The sequence below is a fragment of the Paroedura picta genome, chromosome 1 (assembly GCF_049243985.1).
Source record: "Paroedura picta isolate Pp20150507F chromosome 1, Ppicta_v3.0, whole genome shotgun sequence".
Classification (NCBI taxonomy): domain Eukaryota; kingdom Metazoa; phylum Chordata; class Lepidosauria; order Squamata; family Gekkonidae; genus Paroedura; species Paroedura picta.
The window spans coordinates 51,518,977-51,543,061 of NC_135369.1; the positions used below are offsets into that span (position 1 = coordinate 51,518,977).

Sequence of the window (24,085 nt, forward strand, 5' to 3'; positions counted from 1 at the left end):
AGCCAAGCAGAGCTTTGGACTCTCCCTGCCTTTCTCTCTTCCGTCTCCACTTTGCTGGACTGGAAGAAAAGGAAAACAGCACAGATGGACGTTAAAGATGAGATGAAGATAAAGAAGACAACTGCTCCTGGCATAAAATTACAGCAGCCAAAGAAAAAGCAAGCAGCCAGCTGCTTGAGGTCACAGCTCAGGGCAAATGTCAGATTGGCCCATAAGGCAGGCTGCCTTCTTCCCTTACAATTTCTAAGTGGGGGCATAGAGGAAATTTGAAAACTATATCTTAACCACAGAACAAATAATTGATCATACCCAAATGTGTATGTGCATGAAAATGTTTAACAGAAGCAGTCAGGCTTTATAAACTGGCTAAACATCTGTAAATCACAGAGGTGAATGTCTGTTTCCAACATATTGTTTTCTTTTATTACCATTGCACTCTTTCTCCATCCATATCTCCCCCACTCTTATCCTCACAACAGTCCAGTTAGGGAGATTTGCATGTGAGAGGATGACTAGCCAGGTGAACATTATGACAGAATGGGGCACTAGTTTGACTCCCTCACCCTATCATACTAGTTCACCAATTTATTGTGTATATACTGTTTTTGTATATGCTTGAATCTGGCACATCCAGATTTTTTTAAAAAATGAATATCAAGTGTAGATTTGGGATGAAATGGTCATCTAGATGAAGAAGAGCTGGTATTTATTCCCCATTTTTCACTACCTGAAGGAGTCTCAAAGCAGCCTTGTCTTCCTCTCCCCACAACTGACACCCTGTGAGATAGGTGAGGCTGAGAGAGCTCAGACAGTACTGCTCTGTGAAAACAGCTCTAACAGGACTATGAGTAGCCGAAGGTGACCCGGCTAGCTGCATGTAGGAGTTTGGAATCAAACCTGGTTAACCACATTAGAACCCACCACTCTTAACTAGGCTTGTGCGATTCGGCCGGTTCGGCAGCCGTTCCCACCGGGCGCAGCCAATGCCGCGCCGCGCGGGGGGGGGGGAGGGTGGTGCAGGAGGCAGCACAATGGCCGACCCAACCATGCAGGTGCGGAATTATGCGTCTGCGTGGTTGCGCTCGCCATTGTGCCACCGCCCATGCTGCCCCTCCGGGGTGCTGGCTGTGCCCGGAGGGAACGGCCACTTCGGCGGCCAAATCGCACAGGCCTACTCTAGAATCATAGAGTTGGAAGGGGCCATACAGGCCATCTAGTCCAACCCCCTACTCATCCCAGGATCAGCCCAAAGCATCTAGGGTAAGTATCTGTCCAGCTGCTGCTTGAAGACTGCCAGTGAGGGGGAGCTCACCACCTCCCTAGGCAGTTGATTCCACTGCTGAACTACTCTGACTGTGAAATTTCCCCCCTGATATGTAGCCGATATCATTCTTCATGTAGTTTAAACCCATTACTGCAGGTCCTATCCCCTGCTGCCTACAGGAGAAAATGGCTGCTTTGGGGGGTGGACTGTATGACATTTCTCACTTCTCCCAACCCTGCCCTTCCCAAGCTACACCTCCAAATCTCTTGGAACTTTCCAACCTATTCTTGGCAACCCTTCCTGAACTGAAGCCTTTTTGCACACAAAACAGATCTTCTGTTATGAAGATAAGGCCCTGCTGCTTGTAAATTCCATGAAAGAAGAATTTTTATTACAGCAAGCATATTTACAAGGCTTGTCAGTCTATGCTTCAGCAAAATAAAAGACATGTTTATCTCCTTATCGAAATTGTGACCCATCATCTTAAAAGAACTGGACAGATGCTTTAGTTGTCCCTTGCTGAATGAGCTTTCATCATTTTTAGTGAGCTTAGATATCTGAGGGATGATTTCTCCATGCATAGACCCTCCTTTGTATGCAACAGGAGTTGGTCTTCCTGCCCAAGAGCCCCACTCACAAAATGTCAATCTGCCAAGTATAAATTAGCTCCCCCATAAGTTTTTTAGGAGATGGCTTTAAATAATGTGTTAAATAATGTTTTAACTTAAACTTATATACTTATTATTTTAAAGTATATTATTTTGTAGATTTATTTTGTTGTTCCCCACCTGAAGCCAATTGGGTAGGGTGGATTATAAAAATGAATCATGATGATGACCTTAAAGAGACTGCAGGATAATAAAGAGAGTAGACAAATGTAACTGTGTCATCTGTGTATGATCTGTTTCAAAAATCAGATGCATAAACTATAACTTCCATATGACAGTAGTTTTATGACCATACAAAACTTAACCTTGAAACCATACATGCATCTCTTATAAAATTTAAAGATAAATTAATATTTATCTAATCTTAAAAAATCACCTTTCATTATGTCTCCCCTCCCCTATATTTTTGCCAATGCTGCATAACTGGAAAGCAAAGAAAGAAGTATCAGCAAAAAGGATTTTTTTAAAAAATTGCAAATCATTAAGCTACATGTGTGACAATAATACAAATCCTGATGCATTAAATCCTTTATTTGAAGAAAACTATGAATAAAGATGCCTCTGTTTTGTAAAGTATAATTTTCTTTCCATTCTGAATTTCTGAGCAAAAACCAGTTGAGGATTTCTATATATTTGCACCAGGGAGAAGAGGGGCACTGATATGAGACAGAACAATGGCTCCATGCGCTACATACTTGAAAGTGTCCACACTGTCATGCCTTGACGAGCAGCAATTATAAGATGCTTCAGGCACAGAGTACAGATGCATCACTGAAAGGCTGTTTCAACATTCCCCAGATGAAACAGATCCCTTGAGCCAAAGGAGATCAATAAGGCAGAAGAGGCACAGCGGGAGTGTCATGCCAGGCTGAATCACTCATTAGTTGGAATCTTACCTTGTAGTCTAGCCAGCAAATCCCTACAAGATTTGTTACCAATTAAAGTGCAGAACCTTCAACCATACACCAAAGAATAATAATTCATGGATAAGTGCTTGTAGGTCAAGAGTATCAGACCAAGAGTTGTGTTAGAACATGTCAGTCAGCTCAGTTGACTTCCCTTGGTGAGTCTGCTTTCAAGCTGAACTCTGACCAGGTCATCTGAGTGGTTCATCACAAACTACAGCTTACTTTGGTCTCTATTTTTAAAAATTCCCAAAGTGGTTTAGAGCCAGTGTATGATAGGAACCTGTATCTCTGGCAGCCCATACTTTACTTCACCCATCTGTGAGACTGGCAGACCAAGAAGAGACCCTACTTAGGTGCATAGCCTAAGGAAAGCCCAGAGCTGCTGCTGGAAGTGAAAGGGTGGACAAACAGCTCTGAGAAGCAGGCCATACTCAGGTGGAGATGGTCTGGGCTAATGACCCTGAGGCCAGCTGAGTCAGCAATCATTAGTTGGAAGTGGGTGGGGGCAGCAGGTCCACTAACCCTAAGTGCTTGTTAAAAACAACAGAACAGATGCGAGAAGGTAGGTGGTCAGTTAATTACAACCGTGTCCTACTTGTAGGAAGACAAAGAGTAAATAGCTCTTATAGAACTGACTTGGGAGTCTGGTATGTGCTTGGGGAAACATGGGGCCCAGATTTTTGCCCATAGTAAGTTGTATCTTGCTATGAGGTCCCAGGAGATGCCCTGCCCTGTCATGCTGTTGTATTCATCATGTGCTCAATTTGGTCCATTTCAGAATCTCTGAGGCTTGTGAAGTTACCTGGATAATGAACAGGGGAACAGGAGGAAGGCAGCAGAGGTGACTCACCAATCATTTATTTAACTGAGTATCAAATCAACCTAAAGCCAACAACCAACAGCTACAAATAACTAGAGAGCAGCAAAGTCATCACCAACAACCCAAGAACATTGCATTATAGACAAAGCCACAACATAACCAAATTGCCATCATCCTATAAAACAGGGCTAGCCCAATAAGTGATAAGAATAACATTCAAACTGTAAACAACTAAAAGATGGTCAAAAAACCAGATAACATCCTAGATAAATAAAAATGCCTCAGCATGACACCTAAAAACTGTTACGAGTAAGCATCACCTCAACTTCTGAGACTTTTGAAAAGCTAGCTGGATTTCTGTTGATTCTTCTGACAAGATGGCCATTGAAAAAGCCTTCGGTCTGGTTGCCACCCAACCCGTATCTATAGGAAGGGGCACAATGCATGGTGTGGCGTGAAAATGTTAACTGGTGGGCAGGGTGATACTGAAGGAGCCAGTCTTTCAAGTAGCCTAATCCTCTCAATTAATTTGCAGTACAACTGTAAGCGGAGTGATTTGCTGTTTTATTTTTGGGGTTGTTATTTTGGGATTTGGGTAGAGGGTTGGCTATTCATCTTTGGTTTTAACTGATTTTTTAAAACTGTTACTGTAAGTCACCTTGAACCATAAGGGGAGGCAGCACATCAATGTTTACATTAAATAAATAAATGGTTGTCATGGCAATCACAAAATAATTGCTATGAAGTCCAGTTCACAAAATGTTAAAGGTAAAGGTAAAGGTAAAGGTATCCCCTGGGCAAGCACCAGGTCATGTTGGACCCTTGGGGTGACACCCTCTAGCGTTTTCATGGCAGATTCAATACGGGGTGGTTTGCCAGTGCCTTCCCCAGTCATTACCGTTTACCCCTCAGCAAGCTGGGTACTCATTTTACCGACCTCAGAAGGATGGAAGGCTGAGTCAACCTTGAGCCAGCTGCTGGAATTGAACTCCCAGCCTCATGGGCAGAGACTGCATGTCCACAAAATGTTAGGAGGTTCCTAGTGAAGCTTTCACCTATGGTGGAGGCAGCAGTCATATGAGGCATCATTCAAACAAGAGTTAGAGAGATCAACTTGGACTTTAAGCAGCAGAGAATGCCCTGCTGTTTCCCAAACTAAGCCCTCAGCTTTGGCCTGAAAGAATTCTTCATGAGACAGAGCTATTGTTTAATCCTCTGTGCATCTGTGAGTAGCTTTCAGGAATGTCTTCTTGAGAAAGGATCTACAAGTAACTTTTAGTGGCCGGCTGGTGAGATTCCTGGGGAAAGAAGCTACTAGCTTCACACTGCTGAAGTAGTAAAGACCATAAGATATAGGGAATCCCTATAGCATCACAGAGAGGCTGTGACATCACTTATGGGTTTTCACCAGAAGTGATATTACAACACTGTTCTCCTGCATTTTCCTCCCACTGCCCGTACGAAAGCAGCAGGAGGGAGGCACAAGTGAAATCTAGATAATGCCCACCACTACCTAGTAAATTGCAACCCTACTTGTGTCTTAACATTCCTGATGACCACAATGGGGTAGTTACTGACCTGGAGCCAGACATCCTGGAATGTGAAGTCAAATGGGCCTTAGGAAGTCTGAGCAACAATAAAGCTAGTGGTGGTGACAGCATTCCAGTTGAACTATTCAAAATCTTAAAGGACGATGCAGTAAAAGTGCTACACTCAATATGCCAGCAAATTTGGAAAACTCAACAATCTCCACAGGATTGGAAAAGGTCAGTTTACATTCCAATCCCAAAGAAGGGCAATGCCAAAGAATGTTCAAACTACCGCACCATTGCACTAATTTCTCATGCTAGCAAAGTTATGCTCAAAATCCTACAAGCTAGGCTCCAGCAATATATGGACCGAGAACTTCCAGAAGTACAGGCAGGATTTCGAAGAGGCAGAGGTACTAGAGATCAAATTGCCAACATATGCTGGATCATGGAGAAAGCTAGGGAGTACCAGAAGAACGTCTACTTCTGCTTCATTGACTATGCTAAAGCCATTGATTGTGTGGAGCACAACAAATTGTGGCAAGTTCTTAAAGAGATGGGAATACCAGAGCATCTTATTTGTCTCTTGAGAAATTTATATGCAGGTCAAGAAGCAACAGTGAGAACTGACCATGGAATCACTAACTGGTTCAAAATTGAGAAAGGAGTTCGGCAAGGCTGTATACTGTCACCTTGCCTATTTAACTTGTATGCAGAGCACATCATGGGAAATGCGGGATTAGAGGAGTCACAAATTGGGATCAAGATTGCAGGGAGAAATATCAACAACCTTAGATATGCAGATGATACCACTCTAATGGCAAAAAGTGAAGAGGAACTAAACAGCCTGTTGATGCGGGTGAAGGAGGAGAGTGCAAAAGTTGGCTTGAAACTCAACATCAAGAAAACAAAGATCATGGCATCCGGCCCTCTCAATTCATGGCAAATAGATGGGGAAGAAATGGAGATAGTGACAGATTTTATTTTCCTGGGCTCCAAGATCACTGCAGATGGGGACTGCAGCAAAGAAATTAAAAGACGCTTGCTCCTGGGGAGGAAAGCTATGGCACATCTAGACAGCATCCTAAAAAGCAGAGACATCACCCTGCCAACAAAAGTGCGTTTAGTCAAGGCTATGGTCTTCCCAGTTGCAATGTATGGCTGTGAAAGTTGGACCATAAGGAAGGCCGAGCGTCAAAGAATTCAGGCTTTTGAACTCTGGTGCTGGAGAAGACTCTTGCGAGTCCCTTGGACTGCAAGGCGAACAAACCGGTCAGTCCTAGAGGAGATCAGCCCTGACTGCTCTTTAGAAGGCCAGATCCTGAAGATGAAACTCAAAATTTGGCCACCTCATGAGAAGGAAGGACTCCCTGGAGAAGAGCTTAATGCTGGGAGCGATCGAGGGCAAAAGAACAAGGGGACGACAGAGAATGAGATGGCTGGATGGAGTCACCGAAGCAGTAGGTGCAAACTTAAATGGACTCCGGGGAATGGTAGAGGACAGGAAGGCCTGGAGGATCATTGTCCATGGGGTCACGATGGGTCGGACACGACTTCGCACATAACAACAACAACTTGTGTCTTATACCCTCCCAGGCTACCCAGCTCCAAAAGGCTTCGGGGACTGGTATTCGAAGGGAGATTAGAACATTAAACTCTTCAATGTTGCAACAGTGTAGATTAACAGAAATTGAAACTTCTTTCGCAATATTACTGATTCTGAAATTGACAGAATTCCTGGATGTAAATCAAGAACAGAAATGACCTGGAAAGAAAATCAGAAAAAAAATCAGAGGAAATATATTTTTCTTATTTTTCCTGGAGGAGTATCTTCAGTTTTTCTCACAGGAAAGCAAACAAAAACAAAAAATCACAAACACAGAATGGGGGAGCATTGAAAAAATTCACTGCTTTGAAATGTGTGACTTATTCTTTAAAAATATGAATGTACTTAATCAAAATGTGCACTATTGAAAACCGTCAACAGCATTACAGAACAATAATTCCAGCATTTACTGTAGATGTTGTATAATACCTAATAAATCAAAGATGCATTTCTGCACTTACGTGCTGCCTTTGCCTTTACGACAGAAGCAGACCAGCCCATCCCTTTTTCCTTGTCAACTGCTGTATGCCTTTCTCGGATGATCTTTAAAACATATATATTTTTTCATCTGTTAAGAGCCTGGTTGAAAAGGAATCTTTTGTCCTGGTGTGTAGAGGATAGTAAGGTGAGCCTCAAGGGGAAGTGCATTCCAAAGGCAAGGAGCCACCACTGAAAAAATCCATCTCTGATCACCACTTATCTCACCTCTGCACCGAGAGGAGGCCTCAGGACGCATGTTTACACAGAAGAAGTCCACTGAGAGCAATCCTACTGAATATGCTTGGGATTTCAGCCTTAACTGTCAACATTTAATGTTAACTACAAAGATACCAAATGCTTTCCTGGGAATCATAATAATAACAGTTCACAACAGTTGTATCTTGCATACGACCCTAGCGGCACAAATATTTCTCAGGCATATTTCCTAAGAAGTTGGCTATAACACAGAAGATATACATCCCATGAGCAGTCTTCATCCAACTGAAACAGAACTACTCAGCCAAGAGAGAGAAGACGTAAGAGACTGGACTGTGAGAAGGAGGACATCAATTTCCTTGCTGTCCTTTGTTGTGTGAGAAAACACACTTGCTATAATGCTGCACATTTTCATTTTTATGAGGCTCGAGTATAAATGTTTATGTGCTGTGAATTAAATCATATACTAAAAAAGGGCAAAAGATGAAATGGAAAATTACTAAATATAAAGACGGATGGATTGCTCATTACTCAGTCTCTGAGATGGCAGATCCTAGCAAAACATTGCCTGTGAGATGACTTTTCTTATGGAAAATTTGCCAAATTCATTTTAAAAAATTAATTTCATAGTCCTTAAATATTTCTTTCTGTTTTATGGAGAGTTCATCAAAAGATACAATAATAGCTTGTGTGGAAAGTGTTTAACAATATGTAAAATATCATATAGATTGTTTAGAGCTTGGACATTTGACTGAGTGTGGCCTATGCATATTATCATCTGTTTGCCTAGTCCATTTGAGCTGGTCACAAATGGTGCTAAAATATACTTTGAAAAAACACACAATGAGTAATGCTGTGAGTCTTTCAGTCATCTCTGTCAGACATTCCATTTTGTTTAAAGGTCTTAGGAAAAGATTTAGAACTATGTTATTAGCTATATATAAATGGGGAATACACAGTAAAGTTAGCATAGCCCTAAGGAAACAAAAACAGTGATGCACTAGCAACACAAATGACAGCTGATTTGCCATGTCCCGAGAATCACAAGATAAAAGAATGAACCACACAAACAAGAGCTTCCCTGTATACAGATAACTAGTATGTCAAGGAGAAGGCTGGTAAGAACACTGGCTGCGTAGTTAGTGCCAGCAGGAGAGATTTGGTTTCTGGGACCATGGGATAGGCTTTCTTGAGGAAGGCCTACTAGCTCCTGATGGACTGCACTTATCGAAACTAGGGAAGAATGTGTTTGGAAGGAACCTGGGGATATTCATCAGGAGAGCTTTAAACTAAAGCCACAAGGGGAAGGAGACGATCGGGGGCAGTCCAACCGGCAAGGCCAGCTCATAGGGAACCAAAAGTAAAAGGATTCAGATGTCTTTATACTAACGCCCGAAGCATGGGCAATAAAAAGGAAGAACTGAAACTTCTCATGCTGATGGAAAGGTATGATGTAGTGGGCATCACAGAAACTTGGTGGAATGATTCTCATGACTGGAATGTAATAGTGGATGGATATGAACTGTTCAGAAAAAACAGAATAGATTGAAGAGGTGGAGGAGTGGCACTGTATGTGAGGAAAGGGCTTACCTGTCAGGAAATTTAGTGAAGGAGAGTATATCTATAGTGGAAAGCATCTGGGTGAAAATAAGCGAGGGGAAAACAAACAGTGTGGTGGTTGGTGTCTGCTACCGACTGCCTGACCAACGAGAGGATGTGGATGCTGCACTTTGTGAGCAGCTTGAGAAAATATCCAAGCGGCAGGACCTTGTCATCATGGGTGACTTCAATTTCCCAGATGTGTGCTGGGAAACAAACTCTGCGAAGCGTCCTCAGTCATGCAACTTTCTGACCTGCCTGGCTGACAATTTCATTTATCAAATGGTAGATGAACCCACAAGAGGTTCAGCCATACTGGACTTAATACTGACCAACAGGCAAGAGTTGGTGGATGAGGTGAAGGAGGTGGGGACCCTAGGGGGAAGTGACCATGTCCTCATAGAATTCCTTTTGAGATGGGGAGCCAAGGAAGCTTGTAGCCAGACACGGATGTTGGATTTTCGTAGGGCAAACTTTAATAAACTCAGAGACATGATGAGTGTTATACCATGGACGAGAATGTTGGAAGGGAAGGGAGCATGTGAAGGGTGGGCGCTACTCAAACAAGAGCTATTGCATGCTCAATCAATGACTATCCCAGAAAGATGAAAACACTGCAGGAGCTCTAAGAAGCCTATTTGGATGAACAGAGAACTTCAAGAGGAACTAAGAAAGAAAAGGAAAATGTTCAGGAAATGGAGGGAAGGACAGAGCTCTAAAGAAGAGTACCTACAGGTTACTAGGCACTGTAGATCAATCATCAGAAAGGCCAAAGCTGAGAGTGAGCTAAGATTGGTCAGGGAAGCCCATTGTAACAAGAAAAGATTTTTCAGTTATGTGAGGAGCAAACGTAAAGTAAAGGAAGCAATAGGCCCACTGTTGGGTGCGGATGGACAAACTCTAATGGAGGATGCAGAGAAAGCAGAAAGGCTTAGTGCCTATTTTACATCTGTTTTTTCCCACAGGTCAAAGGGTTTAGGCACATCGAGAGATGGCCATAGCCAAAGGATAGTGTCTGGGTGGCAGGTTAACATGGATAGAGAGGTTGTCGAGAGGCATTTAGCTGCACTGGATGAGTTCAAATCCCCTGGACTGGATGAAATGCACCCGAGAGTGCTCAAAGAACTTTCCAGAGAACTTGCACAACCCTTGTCCATCATCTTCGGAACCTCTTTAAGGACTGGAGATGTCCTGGAGGACTGGAAGAGAGCAAACGTTATTCCGATCTTCAAAAAAGGGAGGAAGGATGACCCGGGAAACTACAGACCAGTGAGTCTGACCTCTGTTGTGGGGAAGATAATGGAGCAGATATTAAAGGGAGCGATCTGCAAACATCTGGAGGACAATTTGGTGATCCAAAGAAGTCAGCATGGATTTGTCTCCAACAGGTCCTGCCAGACCAACCTGGTTTCCTTTTTTGACCAAGTAACAGGTTTGCTGGATCAGGGAAATTCGGTTGATGTCGTTTACTTGGTAAAGCTTTTGACAAGGTTCTCCATGATGTTCTGATGGATAAGTTGAAGGACTGCAATCTGGATTTTCGGATAGTTAAGTGGATAGGGAATTGGTTAGAGAACCGCACTCAAAGAGTTGTTGTCAATGGTGTTTCATCAGACTGGAGAGAGGTGAGTAGCGGGGTCCCTCAGGGCTCGGTGCTCGGCACGGTACTTTTTAACATATTTATTAATGATCTAGATAAGGGGGTGGAGGGACTACTCATCAAGTTTGCAGATGACACGAAATTGGGAGGACTGGCAAATACTCCGGAAGATAGAGACAGAGTTCCACGAGATCTGAACACAATGGAAAAATGGGCAAATGAGAACAAGATGCAATTTAATAAAGATAAATGTAAAGTTTTGCATCTGGGTCAGAAAAATGAAAAGCATGCCTACTGGATGGGGGATACGCTTCTAGGTAACACTGTGTGTGAACGAGACCTTGGGGTACTCGTGGATTGTAAACTAAACATGAGCAGGCAGTGTGATGCAGCGGTAAAAAAGGCAAATGCCATTTTGGGCTGTATCCACAGGGGCATCACATCAAAATCACAAGATGTCATAGTCCCATTGTATACGGCACTGGTGTCGGGGACCCGCTTGCTAACTGAAAAACCAGGGTGCCCCTTTGAAGAAAACGTCACGCCAGGCCTGGTGAACGATACAACAGGAACAAGCTTTATTTCAGCAACGTGGAGTCCGCTGGTATGGAGTAAGAGCTTCCACCGAACTCCAGGTGGAAGCTCCCTTTTATACAAAACCCACCTCCTTAGGCTGTATTGCCCCACCCAGTACTTGCGGAGGGAACATGCTGATACAATCATGACTCATGCACATATGCGAGGTTTTCCGGGGTTCCTGATGGCCCATTTTCCTGGAACAAAGGGCCATCTCCGGGCCCTTGTCAAAAGGTGGAGGGGGACATTGAGGTTCTTTAGCGGCCATTGCCACCTCAACGATCGGGTGGGGCGCCCAGCTGCCGGCTTGCCTATGATCACCATGCCCTACCTCCGTGATCGCGGGCGCCTCTGATGGCGGGGTTCGGTCCGGTTCCCCAGCCACCAAGGACCGAACCACGACATTCTGCCCCCCCAAAGGTCCATTCTCCAACCCCCCGGGACGGCCAGGATACCGCTTGTGGAAACGTTCAGTGAGTCGGGGCGCAAGGACGTCCGCTGCCCAGACCCATTCCCGGTCCCCCAAAGCGAAGTCCTTCCATTCCACGAGGTACTGCAACTTCCCCCTGTGGAGTCTAGAGTCCAGGATATCCGCCACCTCGTGGTGCTCCCCCCCCGGCAGGACCTCGGGCGCTGGCGGGGAAAACACGGGGTGCCAAACGTCACCGTCCGGAGTTTTTTTTAGAAGGCTCACGTGAAAGACGGGATGGATGTGCCGGAGGTTCTTGGGGAGCTTGAGCTTGACCGAAACTTCGTTGATCGGGGCCAAGACCTCGAAAGGCCCCAAAAACCGAGGGCCTAGCTTCTTGCTGGGCAAATTCAACCGTAGGTTCCGGGTGGAAAGGTAAACTCGATCCCCCGGTCGGATCTCTTCAGCTGGTCGTCTCTTCCGGTCGGCGTCCTCTTTCTGCGCTGCCTTGACTTTGTGGAGCTGCTCCTGCAGCGACTTCCAGCAGCTCCCGGCACGCTTCCCCCACTCGCGAAGGTCGGCCGATTCCCGGGCGGGGACCTCTCCAAGCTCCGGGAAGTGTCTCAGGTCTGTCCCGTAGACGACGGCAAAAGGCGACATCTCCGTGCTGCTGTGGTCTGCGTTGTTGTACGCGAACTCGGCCAGGGGGAGCAGGGGCACCCAGGTGTCTTGATGATAGGAACCGAAACACCGCAAGTACTGCTCCAGTACTTGATTAACCCGCTCGGTCTGCCCGTCCGTCTGGGGGTGGTAAGCGGAGCTCAGCCCTTGCTCGATGTCTAACAGGCGCAGGAAAGCTTGCCAAAACCGGGACACGAATTGTGAGCCCCGATCTGAAATCACCTTGTCCGGCAGCCCGTGCAGTCGGAACACGTGATCCAGGAACATCCGAGCCAACTGTGAGGCACTGGGGACACTGGCGCAAGGAATGAAATGGACCTGTTTGGAAAATAGATCTACCACCACCCAGATCACCGTTTTCCCCTTGCTGGGAGGCAAGTCTGTTATAAAGTCCATGGAGATCACTGACCACGGCCGGGTCGGGACCTCGAGCGGGTGCAGCAGACCTTTCGGCTTGCCAACCCCCGGCTTGCAGGTCAGGCAGACAGGACAACCACTGACGTAAGCTTTTGTGTCCCGCCGCAGACTGGGCCACCAAAACCGCCGCCGGGCCAACTTCCAGGATTTTACGAAACCGAAGTGCCCGGCGGTCTTAGCATCGTGGCAGAGGCTGAGGGCTTCCCGTCGTAGCCCTTCCGGGACGTAGACAGCCTCCCCCCTCCGCCAGAGACCGGAGTCCAAAATCAAAGAGTCCCGGAGCTCAGCCAGCTCCTCGTCTGTCCCGTAGGCTGCCACTAGGCGGTCTCGGAGCGGGGCGGTCGCCGGGTCGGGCTCCCATTCCTCCCTGGCCCGACGCCTAGTGACGACCCCCCGTCCCAGCTGCTCCTCACCAAACACGGACCTGGTGCAGGGAGCGTACCCCTCCCCATAATGCGGCAGACGGGAGAGGGCGTCCGCGAGGAAATTCTCTTTGCCGGGGATGTGACCAAGCTTGAAATTGTACCGCGAAAAGAACTCCGCCCACCTCATCTGTTTGGCGTTCAGGGATCGCGGTTGCCGGAGCGCCTCCAGATTCTTGTGATCTGTCCAGACCTCGAACGGCTCCTCTGTTTCCTCCAGCCAATGCCGCCATTCGGTGAGGGCGAACTTAATCGCAAACGCCTCCTTCTCCCAGGTAGACCAGTTCAGCTCCGTTTCGGCGAATTTTCGTGAGAGGTAGGCCGCCGGCCTCAGCTGTCCCGCCTTGTCTCGCTGCAGGAGAACCGCCCCGGCTGCTGCGTCGCTGGCGTCGACTTGTACCACCATCGGCTGGGTTGGGTCGACGTGCAGTAGCGTGGGCTCAGACGCGAAAGCCTGCTTGAGGGCCAGGAACGCTGCCTCCGATTTCTCATTCCAGCCGAGCGCTGCGCTGGGCCGCGTGGCGCGAGGACCTCTCCCCTTGGTACCTAGCAAGTCCGTGAGGGGAGCCACTACGGAGGAGTATCTGGGGATGAAGCCTCTAAAAAAGTTAGCAAACCCCAGGAAGCTTTGTAGCTGTTTCCGGGTGCGGGGCCTTTCCCAGGCCAGCACCGCCTGCACCTTCTCGGGGTCCATAGCTATGCCCTGGGCTGAGATGCGGTAGCCCAAATAGTCCAGGGAGGGACGGTGGAATTCGCACTTAGCCAGCTTCACGTCTAGGTGGTTTGCCAGCAGGCGCTTTAACACCTCCCTCACCAGGGTCACGTGCTCTTGGGGATCTTGGCTGTAGATCAGGACGTCATCCAAATAAACAACCACCCCCTGAAACAGAAGGTCCTGCAACACCTCATTAATTAGACTCATGAAAACCCCAGGTGCCCCGCTTAAACCGAACGGCATCACTTTAAATTCGAATTGTCCCAATTGACAGTTAAACGCTGTTTTCCACTCATCCCCCTCCCGGATGCGTACCCGGTAGTACGCCTCCCTTAGGTCCAGCTTAGTGAACAGAGTCCCTTTGCCCAGCCGGGCCAGCAAATCCGGGATCAGCGGGAGGGGGTAAGCGTTCCCCGCTGCGATGGCGTTGAGGCCCCGGTAGTCCTGGCACAGCCGTCGGGACCCATCCTTTTTCCGGACGAACAAGACTGGAGCTCCCATGGGACTGGAAGCGGGCCGGATGAAACCTCGGGCCAGATTTTTACCCAAAAACTCCCGGAGGTCCTTGAGCTCACCCTCACTCATCTTGTAGATGCGCCCTTTGGGTAGTACCGCCCCCTCTGGGATGTTGATAGCGCAGTCCGTGCGGCGGTGTGGGGGTAGCTCGTCCGCTTCCCGCTCGCTGAAAACGGCTGCGAGGTCTCGGTACTCTGGCGGGACCTCGGGCTCTGGTATCTCCTGCTGCGCCGCCGCCGCTCCCCTGGGACGCGCCGCCGTCCTCTTGTGGCTGGAATTCTCGTGGGGGACCCGATGCCGTGCACCCACCGTCAAGTCGAACTTCAGGGTCCCCGCCCGCCAGTCCACCACGGGGTTGTGTTCCTTCAGCCAATCCAGGCCCAACACCGCCCGATATCCCGCTACGGGGACCTGGATCAGCCACCGCAGCTCTTGGTGGTCCCCTATGTGGATGGCGATAGGACCCACCTCCTCCCCGAAAGGTCCCCCCTGAATCGGGCTGCCGTCCATCTGGACGAAAACCAGGGGAACCTTCCGAATGCGCTTCGGTAGCCCCAAAGCCCGGGCTATCTGGGGGTGGACCATGCTGTGGTCGCATCCAGAGTCCAAAAGAGCCTCCCCCACCCAACTTAGTCCGTTCTCCGGGTTCCGGAGCTCTAAAATTACCACGTTCGGAGGTCGCGCCTCATGCTGTAGGGGTTTTCCCTCGCACCGCGGGACCTGCTGCCCGGCGCCGTCTACAGCAGGTCCTGGCCGTTTCCCGTCGCCTGGGCGCTTCCCGGTTCGTTGCGGAGGTCCTCCGCCCGGCGTGCCTGCTGGGGGCGTGTCGCACCTCCCCCCTGGGAGAGCCCGCGGTCCTCCCCCCCTTGCCGTTGGCACGCTGCTGCGAAATGTCCTGACCCCCCGCATTTCAGGCACAGACCTTCCCGGCGTCTCCTTTCCCGCTCGGGGTTCGGGGGTCGTTTGGGGCGAGAGTTGTCGGGGCCCGGTCTCGGCGCCTCGGCTGACCCGCCTTTGGCCTCCCGGGGGGGGTGCGGCGGCCCAACCCAGGCTGGCTTCCAGCTTGGCGACCACAAAACACCACCCCTCCAGTGTAGACAGATCTTCTTCCGTCCCCTTGATCACGGCCCATTCCCTAAGCTTCGGGTTAAGGCCCTCCCGGAAGTACTCGATTTGGGTCTCCTCGTTCCAGGAGAACACCTTGCCTGCTTCCCTCCGGAAAATGTCTATATAGTCCATAACCCCCCTAGTACCCTGTCGAAGTCCCTTGATCCGACTCTTTGCCTTGTCCTCAGCCTGGGGGTCCTGGAATCGTCGGCGGAGCGCGACCACGAAATCCTGCAGGTCCCGAGTTGCCGGGTCGCCGCGCTCGGCCAACCCTAGGTACCACTGACCCGCCTTGCCCTGGAGACACGAGGCCACCCCCCAGACCAAGTCCTCGGAGTCCTCATACCGGTCTCCATACCTCCGGGCATGCGTCAGCGCGTGGAGGAGGAACTGCGGGAGGTCGTCCGGCGTCCCGTCGAAACGCGCCTTAAGCTCTGGGGGGGAACGTTTTGGAGAGTAGTCCGACCCCCTCCGGATCCGGGATTCTCGGCGTCCGCCGTCTCGTCCTGCTCCGCTCCACCGGCTACCAACTTGCCCAACGACGCCGTGCCGCTCCCTGCCTTGCACGTCGCTCCTGCGTTGGTCCGGCTCTCGCCGCCCCGTCGGCTCACCCGCTCCCCCGAGATCCTCTGCTGTCTCGCCTCTCCGCTGGCCGTCTCGCCTACTCGGGACTGAAAACTGCTCCGGGTCGGGGTCCGGGGCCCGCTCACCAGTGCCGGGCTCGTCCTCGTCGCTGGAGACGTCCTCACTCGACGCGATCCCCTCCGCCGTTGTATTACCAGTCCCTCCGGGCCCGGCCCGAGCTTGCTCACGGGCTTCAGCTGCCTGCAAGCGCCTGGCCAAGTCCGCCATGGCCCGCCGCAGGTCCTCTAGGGATTCCTCAGGTCCTACCGGGCGAAGCGCCTGCCTCAGCTGGGTGTCCCAGGTTGGGGCCAACCCCCCAGACCTCGGCGCGCTCCCCGCCGTGCTTGGGAACCCCATGGCCCGGCGCCTTCCCTTGGCCGCCACTGCCGAGGGTCTCGGGGTCCCGGACAGCTGCTCCTGGCCCCCCGATTTTCGGAGGAAATCTCCCGGGGACATTAAACTCATGTTCCCGGGGTTCGTGGGGGTCAAGACCGCCCCGTTGCTTGAAAACGCCATCTCTGGATCCGTCCCGATAAGCGCTCGGATGCGATGCCGACCCTGGAGTTCGGTGGGAAGCTCTTACGATGTCGGGGACCCGCTTGCTAACTGAAAAACCAGGGTGCCCCTTTGAAGAAAACGTCACGCCAGGCCTGGTGAACGATACAACAGGAACAAGCTTTATTTCAGCAACGTGGAGTCCGCTGGTATGGAGTAAGAGCTTCCACCGAACTCCAGGTGGAAGCTCCCTTTTATACAAAACCCACCTCCTTAGGCTGTATTGCCCCACCCAGTACTTGCGGAGGGAACATGCTGATACAATCATGACTCATGCACATATGCGAGGTTTTCCGGGGTTCCTGATGGCCCATTTTCCTGGAACAAAGGGCCATCTCCGGGCCCTTGTCAAAAGGTGGAGGGGGACATTGAGGTTCTTTAGCGGCCATTGCCACCTCAACGATCGGGTGGGGCGCCCAGCTGCCGGCTTGCCTATGATCACCATGCCCTACCTCCGTGATCGCGGGCGCCTCTGATGGCGGGGTTCGGTCCGGTTCCCCAGCCACCAAGGACCGAACCACGACAACTGGTCAGACCACACCTGGAGTACTGTGTGCAGTTCTGGAGGCCTCACTTCAAGAAGGACGTAGATAAAATTGAAAGGGTACAGAGGAGATTGACGTGGATGATCTGGGGCCAAGGGACCAAGCCCTATGAAGATAGGTTGAGGGACTTGGGAATGTCTGGAGAAACTCAGTCTGGAGAAAAGGAGGTTGAGAGGGGACATGATAGCCCTCTTTAAGTATTTGAAAGGTTGTCACTTGGAGGAGGGCAGGATGCTGTTTCTGTTGGCTGCAGAGGAGAGGACACGCAGTAATGGGTTTAAACTTCAAGTACAACGATATAGGCTAGATATCAGGAAAAGATTTTTCACAGTCAGAGTAGTTCAGCAGTGGAATAGGCTGCCTAAGGAGGTGGTGAGCTCCCCCTCACTGGCAGTCTTCAAACAAAGGTTGGATACACACTTTTCTTGGATGCTTTATGATGCTTAGGGCTGATCCTGCATTGAGCAGGTTTGGATTTGGGCCATGAAACACTGGGAATGCTGGGAAGGGGAGAGTTAAGCCTACCCCTCGATATTTTCCCAACTCAGTACAGCCTCAGGGCATTGATGTTTGACCCAGTGAAAGGATATACAGATACTGATACAGGTGTCTGCATTTTGCCCCAGTGGATCAGAGAATGGACTCCTAGGTTTGTTACAAATTGGGAAAACAGCATGGGGACAGGCTTAAACATCCTCCGTGGTCCTAGCCCAAATCCAACCCACAAGGGCATGACTGTTGTGTTATTTTATAATGAGGGGAGCTCTGTTTACTCTCTGAACCTCAGATAGCTAAGCTGTATTTAGTGGGTCATACTTCTGATTAAACATGCATGGTTATACCTGATGTGTGCAAAGAGATGGGGGAGGAGAGCTTTAAAATATGGATTTTGTCTGTCTAAATGATAGCCCGTGTGATATAGGGCTTAGACTGTTGGACTCAGTTTGGGGAGACCCAGATTCGGAACTCCACTTTGCCTTGGAAGCTTGCTGAATTACCTTGGGCTGCTCCATATCTCTCAGCCTAATCTACCTCAAAGATTCAAGTGGGTAGCTGTGTTGGTCTGAATCAGCAGAAGAAATTTAAAGACTGGTGGCACCTCTAAGACCAACAAAGTTTTATTCAAGGTATGAGCTGATACTAGACCATATCACACATGTGTATCTACTGGCCCCTCCCCATCAAGGCCACCTCCAAACTGCATCCTAGTTCTTAGAGATTTGGGTGATATAATATCTGTCTGGTTGATGCTGACACTGTTGCACAATTTAATTTTAGTTTAAATTGTAATTTATTGTTTTAATTAATGGCATTATGTTCACATGCTGTACACCAACCATCCCGAGCTGGTCCACTGAGACAGCAGTATGGAAATCAAGGAGATGATGATGATGGTACAGTGGAAAAAGTTTGTTTGTTTGTTTATTTGTTTATTTATTTATTTATTTATTTATTTATTTATTTCTATAATAGAAAAAATAGAAAAGGGGACTGAATTGAGTTGTTGTGAGAATAAAATTGAGGACAGGAGAATGGTGTAAGCTGTTTTGGGTCCCTGCTGTTGGTGGAAAAGGTAGGGTATAAAGGAAGGAAACTTACTGTCCACCTGCAACCTCTCTATTAAGGCCCTCCCATGGGAGAACAGCTATCCCTTTGATGCCCAGCTGCTGTGAGGAGGCCAACACTCTGTCCATCCCAAAAATCAGGGGGTTGACTTGCCCCTATATGGGTACAGCACACATTGGTGGTTTCCTGTAAAGGCTTGAGGACATGAACCATTTGGAAGAGGGTCAGCCAGTCACTGGAACTAATGCTGAACTTCTCTTCCCCATGCAGATTATCATGGAAAAGACAACATCCAGGTCACACATTACAGAGTCCTGTTTTACAGAAGTTTCAGTTTCTCCTGAATTTCTACAAAGGAAGTGCCTAATTTGAAGAAGGACTGCAACATGCATTGATCAAACCCCACCTGGAGTACTGAGTGCTGTTCTGGAGGTCTCACTCCAAAAAGGACATGGACCAAATTGAGAGTGTTCAGAGGAGAACAACAAGAATGATCTGGAGCCTGGGGACTAAGCCCTATGAGGAAAAGCTGAGGGACTTGGGAATGTTTAGCCTGGAGAAGAGGAGGTTGATTAGGATGTGACTGCTGTTTTTACGTATTTGAAAGGTTGTCAGAGGAGGGCAGGAAAAGGTTCCTGTTGGCAGCAGGGGATAGGACCTGCAGTAATGGGTTTAAACTACATGAAGAATGATATCGGCTACATATCAGGGGGGAAATTTCACAGTAAGAGTAGTTCAGCAGTGGAATCAACTGCCTAGGGAGGTGGTGAGCTCCCCCTCACTGACAGTCTTCAAACAGCAGCTGGACAGATACTTATCCTGGATGCTTTAGGCTGATCCTGCATTGAGCAGGGGGTTGGACTAGATGGCCTGCATGGCGCCTTCCCACTCTATGATTGTATGAGAAGAGGTTTCATCTATTCAAATGAGCCAGATAGCTTTCCCCAGGACTATTGCAGGTTGGAACATGACATAGGACAGAAGAATGAAACCCTTTATCCATAAGTACCATAATTGTGATCTGAATCAGCCACCTCACATAGGTGTTAGAAAAAGATGAATGTTTAGGATCAGGGTAGACAGTGGTAGTCTGTAACTTACTTACATATAACTTCTATAGAAATCAAGGTAACATCCTTCCAAGAAAATCTATTCATGGTTGAGGTGTTGGCTTTAAAAGTAATTCTGTTCTGCTTTCTAGACTATTCAGCATTGGACTCCAAAAACAATTCTTTCAAATATTGACAGAGACAGTATATCTTCACCCACCCACTGCCAAGCATTATGAGCTCAATAACACTAGGGGATTTTATCTTCTTTTGCCCCGTGTGCATTTTTGTTTCTTTAAAATATTTGGCGGGGAAAGTCTTTGGCTACTATTCCAGAATTTCCTGAGTGGGTTATGTGGCAAGAGATCAATTCAGCAGATTGCATTCGATTAAAGAGATCATATAAATCAGGCTAATCTAAGCTCTGGTTTGTCTGCAGCTCCATTCCCTCCTGCTGGTCAGAACTCTCTGCCTGTTAAACATCTGACTGGGCTAATTCAGCTGAGGCTCAGGTGAAGCTGGGAGCTCCTGGCAAGGCATTTCCTCCAAGGAGTCCTTCACTAACCGGACCTGGGCTCATAACAACACCTTCCCATAGCCCTGCAGCAGGCCATCAGAGCAAGTTTAGCTTTCCCTCTCACTCTCACTCTCCTCAGAGGGGCTGGGGAGATCCAGCAGCCTTCCCCACACAGCCTGGCCCTTGGGAGATGGGAAGAAGGCAGCCCATCCCCTACAGCCTTACTAGTCCAGCCTGTCCTTTGGGGGATGTGGGGGGTTGGAAGGAGGCAGTCCCCCATCTCCTGCCCTGCCTGCCTGCCCTTTGGGAGATAGGATTGGGAAGGAGGTAGCCCATTCCGCACAGCCTTTCCCAAGCAGCCTGGTCTTTGGGAGATGTAGGGGATGGGGTGGGTGGGAAAGGAGCAGCCCTCCATGGCCTTCCCCACCTAGCCTGGCATTTGGAGATGTAGGGGATGGGGTAGGAAGGAGGTATCTCCCCATGGCCTTCCCTCCCACCTCCACCCAGAACAAGAAGATAGATATTGTTGTAGCTGCTCAGAGTCAATTATCTCAGGAATGTATATGACCACTCCATAAGGTGCCCTGACCTGGATACCCCAGGCATGCTTGATCTCATCAGATCTCAGAAACAAAGCAGAATCAACCTTGGTATATGGATGGGAGACCTCCAAGAAAAACTAGGGTCATGATATGGAGGCAGGTAATGGCAAACCACCTCCAAACATCTCTTACCTGGATGCCAGAAAATCCTGCAATCATCAGATCTCCCAGTTACACAAGATTATGCCATAGGATAAATAAATAAATAAATAAATAAATAAATAAATAAATAAATAAATAAATAAATAAATAAATAAATAAATGATCTCCATGAGGTAAACCACATTGAAATATTTCACACAATGAACACGGCAAAACCAAGTTTGCCATGGAATATGTGTTCAACAGAGAGTGGTGGCCAATGATGGCTCTTTAACCAGTTCTCCCCTAAGATTCACCACATGTGTTTGCAAGCATATGGTACATTCACCCTGCACAATAGTGCTAAGTTGAAACACCTTAAGAATGCAAATGCAATAATGCAGAAGGTGAGAAAAAGTAAATTCATTGCTGAGATGTAGAGGTGCCTTTGTAGAATTGTCTGAGTTAAGCTGCACTCAATACCCAAAAATATTCTTAGATAACTATATCCTAGATTTAGTGATTTAGTAGTATGGAGAGACTTGGCATGTATGTGAATTTTTTTAATGGGACCATGTGGTTTATTTTTTAAATAACCTTTGTACTACAGTCCTTCCTGCTATTGTATTCTATCACAATTAAATGGTGAACTATAAAGGTATGCCATGAGAGGTTTTTATAAAAATCTACTAAACCCCGTTTCTGGCCATGCCTCTTTCCAGTTCCTACAGAACTGACATTCTTAGATTACTTCCCTTTGTGGCAAGCCTTGTCTGCAAACAGTGACAAGGTTTTGCTTGCCTAATGGCACATCTGGCTTTCAGGATGTTTTCTTTTTAAGGAGACTCACAGACAATTGCTAATGGAGTAACTTGCAATTTTCCTCCAAGACAAGAACTACTGATTGACACATAAGTCAAGGGTTGGGGGTCCCTAGAATCTCTTTTTGTCTGCTTTTTATCTTGGGAAAGTGTGGATTTTAACAGAGCCTGGCAAGCTCAAAAATATTTCCGAGGAATTCAGAAAGAAACTAATATAGTGTGGGCAGAGCTGAGTAAAAACCCGTCCCCCTCGGGTTTCAGAGAATGGTTAAAGAGGTTGTCAAGGAATCATTAGAGGTTCTGTTTAATGGCTTTGCTGCTTATAATGTGCTGAGATTGTGAGGGTTTGTTCCAGTTACACTGATCCTTTCTCTTTCCATGTACCTTTTGGAATTTAAATTAAAAAAAAAAATCTCCCCCTCCCCCCAGCTGAATGGCGCTAAGGTAAAATACTTTTCTGCTGATTTGGCAGGATTAAGAAATAAATTAAAGCACCCTGGCTGCCTAGAAGTCTTGTTTTACCAGCTGCTTGCAAAAATCGACTAATGATTACATTTTAAGCCCTTTTAGCACGTTGAGTTCAGCAGGTTAAGCCTAGTGGACCTTCTGGCCTGGGAGTCATGTGTCTCCTGTATCTGAGAGATCAATGTTTTATAGCGGGCTGGCTTAGCAATACACCGTGAAAAAAGAACCATCACTTTACACCTAGGCCTATTAAGCATACAGTACTTAGACATAGCCTGGACTTATCTAATGGCTGTGCACACTTCCTGGCAGGCCTTCCCACTCCTGCCTGTGCCAGAGCTGTCATCCAAATGCACATAAATCTGTTCAATTTGTGGGAAATGAAATACTCAAGAACCCGAAAAGAACATAAAATGTAATTAGGAAGTTATTTTGCCATCCATAAGGAATTAGTTCATTATATTTAGCCAGCACATCTCTCTATGCATGTTTCATGTAAAATTGAGCCAGTGACACACCGGCATATACATGTGAAAGTTTCCATATACATACACAAAAAATAACTTTGAGAATGAAAGAATACTGCCTTTGCTTTATGATACCGAAGAAAGAGACCCTGCAACTTTCTCCTCTTAGTAAGCAATGGTTACAGTTTGAAAATTACTTTCCTGGGAGTAGACTACACCAAATACAGTGGAACTTAATTCCAAATAGACATGCTTAAGATTGCTTCCAGTGCCCCTGAAGTACAGCAACTTGTCATTCACATTTTTGATGCCTGGGGTATAAAACAAGCCCAGAAATCTAATGATATTTCCACCAAGAAACTTGATTGACTTGTAAAGTGGCATAAAAATGTTTTAAACAAATCGGGGAGCTTTTGTATGCAAAAGTATCAAAGTGGGTGTTCTTGAGATAGAAAATTACTCCCAATGCAAATGTTAGCAATGACTGTTAGATGTATTCATTTGAAATTTATAAAAGCATGTTAGTTTTCTGAACTACAAACGTAGATTGTATTTCAAATCTCTATATAAAATTGTAATCATTCACCTCAATGACATGCTGAGTCTTCTAAGCCCTCCAAGAATGAGCCCCACTCACCAGGAGACTTGAGAATGTTCAGGACTCCCAGCAGGAGAGAGGGAGGAAGAAGGTAAGGGATCGCTGACCAGGGATGCCCACCGTATAGCTGACCCTGACAGCCCAGCTCTTCTATCACCTCAGCTCTAGGGCAGGTGCCCCCATAGCCTTAAAAGGCTTCCTTCCCTGCCCTGCCTTGGCAGGCAGGGAGTGGAACCTTTAAAGGGACTTGGGCCTCTTCTAAGTTCTTTACTTATAAGGTGGGCGACCCCTCTCTGTTCAAACAGTCCCTCCCTGCTTTGCCAGGCTGGGAGGAACTGTTTAACACACATACACAACCTGCATGTTAGGGCTGATTCTCAGAATTGTCTGCAGTGTGCATACAGGGCCCTGATCCATTCAAATAGTCTGGAAGGGACTGTTTAAAGGGACCCTGCACAGCCTTCCTTCACTCTCAATACTCTCCCTCTAACTTCCCAGACTGGGGGTGGGGGAGTATTGAAAAGGAGCCCAGGTTGCCTAGAACCTGTTGTATTTTTATTTTATTTTTGCAATGGGCTTTACTGCTAGTTGAATATAAAAAGTATAACTTCATCAAGGAATACAACTGGTGAGAGTTATTCAATATGCAAAAAGAATGGTAT

The 24,085-nt window shown here is 47.7% G+C and overlaps 1 long non-coding RNA gene across 1 annotated transcript in view; it reads right to left on the minus strand.

The window, feature by feature from the left end:
- Positions 1 to 23,576, minus strand: part of LOC143837356 (uncharacterized) — a 57,439-nt gene extending 33,863 nt beyond the window's left edge. The window contains exon 1 of the long non-coding RNA XR_013230964.1: positions 23,463 to 23,576. This is a non-coding gene — a long non-coding RNA (uncharacterized LOC143837356). The remainder of the gene's footprint in view (positions 1 to 23,462) is intronic.
- Positions 23,577 to 24,085: the final 509 nt, after the last annotated feature.